The following is an 8,113-nucleotide window of genomic DNA, read 5'->3' on the forward strand; positions in this document are numbered from 1 at the left end:
GAGACGAATGATACAAAAGATGCTAGAAATGAGGATTTGGCGGATAAGGGTGAAGAAAAAGTAGACGAGGTTGAGGATACTCAGAATCCTCTGATTGACACTGTTGAATCATCTAAGAAGGATGCAATCTCGCCTAAGGCTGATGCAGAGAAGGTAGCAGAGAAGGAGAAGGTTGAGGTAAAAGTTAAAGTTGATACTAAGGAAGAAAGAGATACTACAAGGGTAGTGAAAGGAAAGAAGATTATTGATGATCCAATTTTTTTCCAAGGCCTAATCAACCTTGCCACTTTGTCCCCTATTTAGAAGCTTCAATTAGCTTCATTTTCTCAAGCCAAGGCAAGTGAGGATTTTTTTAAGTCCCACACTGAAGACAATGAGTTGCTTACCCTTGCATCTGGCATTCTAGAAAAGACAATGTCCATATTTTAGAAGAACACATATGACACTCCATCCAGACAACTAAAGAGTTCGATAAATTTGTTGGATACTCATTTTGAGTCTTTGGAAAAATCTGTTGAGGTAAAGGTCCACAATGATTTTAATGCCAAAAGGCTTTGGACATTGAAGAAAATGATTGTTGATGATAGAGATACATTAGATACTTGTGTCAAGAGTATGCAAGATGGATTATCTGAAGGAGCTAACATTTACAAGTCATGCCTATCATTGTCCAAGTTCACTAAGGATGTTGAGAAGAAGTCCAAAGAGCATGAAGATCAATTAGCCTAGATATCTCAATCTCTTGATCCTTTGTCAGTTTCTATGAACATTCAAGAAGATTAAGTAATATCCCTACTTGTAAAATTAGGAGTTTGAACCATGACAAGGAGAGGATTATTGTCAGAGTTGGTGAACTTCATACTCATATCACTCCCAAGTTAGACACTATGCTAGTGCTCTAAAGGATGCTCAGGCTGCCAGTGAACCCTCAAATCTTAAATCAATAAAGACGCAAGCCTATCTATTCAGTTGTCTCATATCTATCCTGGAGAGTCTTAAGAAGGACTGGGATAGTCATTTGGATTCATTGAAGAACACTTGCAAATATATTCAAGTTTTTATAAGTTTGTAAGGTCTATGTGTATAGCTTGTGTATAGAATTTTGTACAAAATTTTAGTTTCTAGAACCCCATCTTTGCCATTTATGTCTAAGGGGGAGTGTAGGATAGTGAAAAATGTTGATCTTAGGGGGAGTTTTTGACTTTTTGATTCCGGTTGTTAGATTTTTGTTGCAGTGTATAGTGTTTTGGTTTTGGTTATTTTTACTAAGTGTTGCCATCAATTCCAAAGGGGGAGATTGTTGGCAAGAGACACTGCATATATGATCCAATTTTGGTCATTGATGAAAACTAATGCTAATGCACCCATCCGCATAGCTCAGTTTGTTCATACTAGAAGAGTGAATGATTCTGGTTAAGTCCAACAAATTGGAAAATAGAGTATTTGACAAACAATAGGTTGATCGATCCGTACTTCAATACAGGTTGATATCTTGTGTTGCAGATATTAGGGAAGAATTATGTATGTGTTATCTACCATATACCAAGTTTGTGGCATCTGGTGTTAACTCATGGTTGTGTTAGATGATCCAGTGTGTTGGTTCTCAGTTTGATAGACCAGTTTAGTAGTATTATGTAAATAATTATTGTGTGGATTATGTGGATTGATTTTGGTGCTCAAATTGTGATCATCACATGTTGTTAGATAATTTTGGTAGCATGTGGACAATACTTTTTGGTTTGCATATGCATTGGAATCTGAATTGAGATGACTTGGTAGACATGTTTTATTATTTGGATAGTGTTCTTGAAGCCGACATGTAGAAGACTTGATTTCCTATTGCAGATATAAGAGATTGATGGATATGATCAGTTTGATATCGGTGTGTGTGTGAAAAGTGTTTTTGATTGATTTTGCACAGTTTCACATGTGCAAGTGAAGGATTTTTTCTCCATAATATTGAAGAACAACAAAACAAAGCGGTGTGGTAGAGCAGCAAAAGATTAAGAGTTTTGTGCTTAACTAGAACCACACCCTTGAATTTGTAGATGTTATTTTTGAGTTTAGACATTCCAATTATCTTTTGTAAAATATTTTGTAAGGTAGTGAGCCTTCCAGAGTTGTTTCCCTTCATTATTTTGAGAAGTGAACTCTAGGCAGTTTGTCTGAATGCAGGTACATTCTCAATGTAATATTCTTATACTTTTAATAGAGTATAATTATATTATGGGTCTCACTTCCACCGTGGTTGTTGTCTTAACCATGTTTTCCACATATAAAATTTGGCGTTAATGTGTTGTCGCTATTTAATTTGTGTTTCTGAATCTTTCTTTTTTTCATTTGCATTAAGTGGTTTGAAGATCAAGTTAACAAAGTTAAAAATTGTAGAACACTGATTCACCCCTCTCTCAGTGTTCCTTGATTCCAACAATTGGTATCAGAGAAATTAAGCAAGTAGGGTTCATATTCAAACCTCCTATATCATTAGATGAAATTGTGAATGACACCCAAACAATGCAGCAAACTGAGGGGGGCTAAATCAGTTTTCTCACAAACTTTATTCAACTCAAACACAATTTTAGATCTGATAATAAACAATGAAAGCACAAATCAATACCACATCAATAATACACATAACACCAAGATTTTTGACATGGAAAACCCAGTTAAGGTAAAAACCATGGTGGGAACCTACCCACAATGAGATGATACCCTATTAGAAGTATATGAAATATTACAATGGGGAATGCACATGCATTCAAACACACTACCTAGAGATCACAACTCAAAATATATAGCAAGAAGGGCTACAACCCTTGGGAAGACTCATTGTCTTACAAAAACATTCACATTACATCTGAAAGATCATGAATTGATAAAATAGCATCTCCTCATTCTTGGTAACAGTTCTGGTTAAGCACACAATTTGATTTGCTCTACCACACTTCTTCACACTTATCTGATCACACACATTTTGATATACTTGCATATACCACACGGGTACATCTCTCATATGATTATTACATATATTTATGCAAATCATCAACCTACATTTCAAGTTCAGTTCAACACACATCACAAATTACAAGAATATAACCATACATGCTACAGTATATCATGCGAAATAAAACAATGTTGGCTAAGACATAGTATGGACCTGAATCACCACCTCAAACAAGAAACGCCTCCATGAACTTGTAGCGTCGTAAATTGTACGCACTTGCTAGGGTGGTACAATTTCACACCTAGTTTAGCACCCGCCTTGGCGCATTTTGCATTTTGCATTACATTTCCCTTTTAGCACTTAATTAGTAAAATTAATTAGGTCTAAGGTTCTATTTCATCATCTCCCACATCATAAAGTTGGGCCCTTTCATTAAAGTGTGCCCCTTTCATTTTATTCTTCCAATACATCATTTAATCAAAAACCCTAATTAGGTCCTATTTTGAACTTGGGGGCTTGATTTCGGGGGTCAAACATCTCAAAATCAGCTATAACTTCGGGATTCTCTCTAAAATCATCATATCCGACGGCCCTGAAAATTTGGTGAAAAGTTGTCAGGACCATGGCGCTCAGAGAGGACCATGGCGCCCGGAGTGCACATGGTCCCGGACATTTTTCCCAAAATTTTAGGAGCGCGATCCAATCATAAAATAAAGCTTAACCCCAAGAAATTGGTGGGATATTCAATCTCTAGGTCAGCCAAAAGTTGAAATTAAGACCTAGGGTTTCATATATAAGAGCTCTCTTTCTTCATTTGAAAGGATCCCGAATTTTGGTTTCAAGGACCTTCTATGTAGTGAAAGAGCAGATCTTTGAAGACTTCAACAACATTCAACATCCATCCATCAAGCATTCATCAATTTCATTCATCTATTTAGGGCTTTTAAGACATTGAAGAGCAATAGGGGATTACCGACTGAAGATTGGCTTGTACCCCTCCCTTGGGGTTGGGTATGATTTCATGTTGTTTTCATGTCTTTGCATAAGCCTCATTATATCATTTGTATTCATGCTTTAGATCACTTTGCATCTTGATTTGGAGCATTTACATTATCATTTACAAGCAATTAGGGTTTACTTTCTAGGTTGCTCTAGTTTGCTTACTTGCATTTTAGGATCTTGCACACACACAAGGTCTGCACACACATTACTTTTATAATACAACTTGGCTATTCGTGGAGGTGGAAATCACCAAAGCGGGGGTTTGACTAAGGCAAAACCCTATATAGCCGCCCAAAACACCTTTTCAAATATAAGTGCAGATTTCGGGATTCGGACGACACCGCAAGTTGCAGATCCGGAAGAAGTAGACGGAGACCGAACAACACACCAAATTGCAGAGCAAAAGACCAGGACAGGGGCGTGGGGCACCCTGGTCCTGCCAAGACAGGGGCGCTGGGCGCCCTGGTCCCTGGGATAGGGGCGCTGGGCGCCCTGGTCCTCCTGACAGACAGCATTTTTGACAGCTTTCCAGGTTGCAAAACAGCAGTTTCCGGAGCAGTTTCAGGGGCAGAATCAGGACAGTGGCACCCACGCCCCTGTCCCAAACATTTTCACTCAGATTTTGACTCCAGGTATGCATTTGCATTCTTGTCCTGTCCTTGTGTTTACAGCTTTCCATTGTTTAAGTTCAATTCTGCAATCTTGTTATTAGTTCGTACTTGCACTTTGGGGTTAGGAATTGAACTTGCATCATTTTATCTTTCAATTACAACAAAGGAATAGAAATCCTAATAGGTAGCCCGTGGCTCTCTCTTCCACAAAAAGAAGTAGCCAATTGTGTGATACCTCTAGGCTCTTTCGTATTCCACAAGTGTGTGGTTGAAAGTGAGATTAGGGCCTGTTTGCTTAGTGTCACTTTTTCCCCCACACATTTTGGTGAACTCGACATGAATCTATCATTGCTTCCTCTTGCATTGCATTTGTTAGATCTAGATCTAGATTTAGTGTGTTTTCATTTCATTTTCATTAAAAAGAAAAAAAAAAAAGGTGTGTTTCTTTGCATTGTGTGTTTAAAATTTTATGCAATTTCAAAATGTCAGATTTTTATTTGCAAGATGTTCATATTTGTGATGATTATGAGTTAGATGAAGCTTTAGATGAATTTTTGAATCCTAAATATACCAAACCTTCATTTTACCAAAAACTCATAAACATTGTTACTATGCCATTTCGTTGTGATGAGAAAGATAAGTCGAATGATTCCTCTCAAGGGTACATTCCTATCAGCTCTTCCACTAAATCTAGTAACATGGTTGTTTTCAATGATCCCCTCTATGAAGAGATATCTCCTTTTGAATCAAAAGATAAACCTTTTAATAGATATGATCATGCTTTGTTGAATGATGCCCTTGATGCCTTTGTGTCTCCTAAAAAAACACTCCCTTCATGAGGATCCTTTTGTGCAAGAAGATGACATTATCCCTACATTTCCTAGTGATGGCCTTTCCTTTTCCAACAAAATTCCCACTAGAGATGATGAATTAATGGTAAATGCTTACCCTTCTCCTAAAGTTGGTCTTACCCATAAGCATCCCTTAGAGAAAGAAGATGAAATAATAAGCAATTTCCTTAATTCTCTCTTCCCTAAAGATCATATTGAACATATTTTGAGGAAAGAGGATGAGTTTAACACATCTATTGATGCTCTCCCTCCTAAGGATGAGGAATTAATAAACAATGTTATCTCCTCTCCCGAAATTGACAATACTTCAAACATTCCTTTCAACAACCTCACTATTTGGGATGAACCATTAGAAGAAGGTACAGATTATTCTCTACCCCTAGCCAAAGGGGATGAAATCAAGATTGGAAACTCCCTTGATAGTTTCTCTCCTTCCTTGAATCTCAATTATTCTCCCTCTAAAAATAAAGCATCTCCCTCTCCTCAACTTGGTTCTACTCATAAGGAAACCCTAGTTCAAAGCAAAATGGTTAACATCTCTTTCAAAGATCTCCCTCTCAAAAGTGAGACTTTAGAGAGTAATGTTGATCCTTCTCCTAGAGAGTTTATTCCCCATGTAGATCATTTGATGATGGAGGATGATATGACCTTTCCTCTTCCTACTAGAACATCAATGCCTATCCCTTGTCTCTCTCCTAAAATTGATTTGATCCATGATAAGATTTTAGTGCAAGAGAAGACTATCAATAATTCTTCCAACACTTTTGTTCATTCCTCTAAACCATCCTCAATCAATTTGATACATGTGAATGAGACACCTAACAAACCTCTCTTCACTGTCCAAGGTGCTTGTCCTTCTCAAAATTCTCAACCTTTAAATAAGCCTATCTTAGTGGTTCAAGGTGGTTATGCTAATGATTCTTTTTGCACACCTAAGAAACCTATTATTACTGTTCAAGGAGGTTATTCTACTAAGAGCCCTTATTAGTATGCTAAACAACTGACTAGAGAGAGTTATCATGCGGTTGCCCATACCTATAACACAAGAAACAATACGCAACCTAATCCTCCTCCAGTTATCCCCACTTTGCTTCCTCCTTCCCAACCTATTCTTCCTCAAGCTCCTCGTATTTCACAAATGCTTAGTAAGGACTATGATCTCATAGAACAACTTAAAACTACCCCTGCTAAGATATCCCTTTGGGATTTGATCCAAACTTCTTCTGCTCATCATGGAATGTTACAAGATGCCTTGAAAGATTTGAATGTTCCTCCACCTAATACATCTAGTAATATAGTGTCTTTGGTTAACTCTGTGAATCCTAAAGCTCAAATTGTGTTTACCCAAGATGAGTTGCCTACTAGTGAAATTCAACAACAATATGATCCCTTGATGATTGTGGTTATCATAAATGACACTGCTATAAGACGAACACTGGTAGATAATGGCTCTGGCCTTAATGTGTGTAGCATTAATCTATTGCATAAGATGAATGTGGATACATCCCTTATTGAGCCTGACTCTCGTCCCATTCGAGGCTTTGATAATGTGGCTAAGTCTTCATTAGGTATTATCACCTTACCCGTCACAGTGGGACCTGTTACTTTGCTTACTCCTATCCATGTTATGTCAGGAAATCTAACATACAACTTTTTATTAGGGAGGCCTTGGATTCACAGTATGCAAGTTTTCCCCTCTACATTGCATAGACAAGTTAAATTCATTTATAACAATAAGACATATACCTTGATAGGTGACACTAATCTCCAACTTGTTTGCAAACATCTAAGCCTTCCTCTTCTAGTAATGACTCTTTGAACAAGATACCTATGGATGAATCCTTACCCTCTGATAATCAAAATTCTTTGGATGAGTCTGAAGCCCCTGAAGAAGATCCTTCTCGACTTGAATATATGCATAAAAAGGCTTTTGATCCTGAGAAGGTTCTCGCAGAAGATGATTGGGGATCTCTTGACTTTAATCCCACCTTTGTAGGTGAGTATAGGATTCCTCCTAGAGAGCTTAAAGTTAAAAAGAAGGAAGAAACTAGAGATCAATCAATCTTACCTGAGCCTATGAGCAATAATTTTGTGGCCGCTTCTCAAACTTCTTCTCCTCACACTTCTAATTCTGAAGAGTTTGATTCTTTGTCTTATGAAAAACCGCCTCCTCTTTCTGAAATGGCTGATCGTTATGGTCGTGGTTTTCGCATTTTTGCTAAGCATGGGTATCATGGAAATGGTTGTGGCACTCATGAACAAGGGATAAAAGTTCCTCTAGAGACTAATTTTCACAATTATGCCTTTGGACTCGGCTATAATCCCTGCAAACGTACCAAAGCATCTAAAAGACCATCTCTCAATGTGAATGCTATATTTAGTAGTGATGATGATCTCACTTCAACTAAATCATCTTCTACTTCTATCAACTCTCATTCCCCTCATAAGGAAATCTTGGCAATGAAAAAATCTCTTTATGAATCCCCTCAAATTTCTAAATCCACTTATGAATCTTTATCTCCTATTCATCATAAAGTCCTTTCCTCTAGGGATAGGGCTCTAATAAATTACACTCATCCATCTTCTAAGATTTCATGTGACTTTTCTTCTTCAATCTTTATCATTTTATACATGTTCTTGATCTCACTTATAGTTGAGCATTTAACATGTCATATTCAAATACCTCATTTAGTCTATCATGTCTT

The sequence above is a fragment of the Cryptomeria japonica genome, chromosome 6 (assembly GCF_030272615.1).
Source record: "Cryptomeria japonica chromosome 6, Sugi_1.0, whole genome shotgun sequence".
Taxonomy (NCBI): Eukaryota; Viridiplantae; Streptophyta; class Pinopsida; order Cupressales; family Cupressaceae; genus Cryptomeria; species Cryptomeria japonica.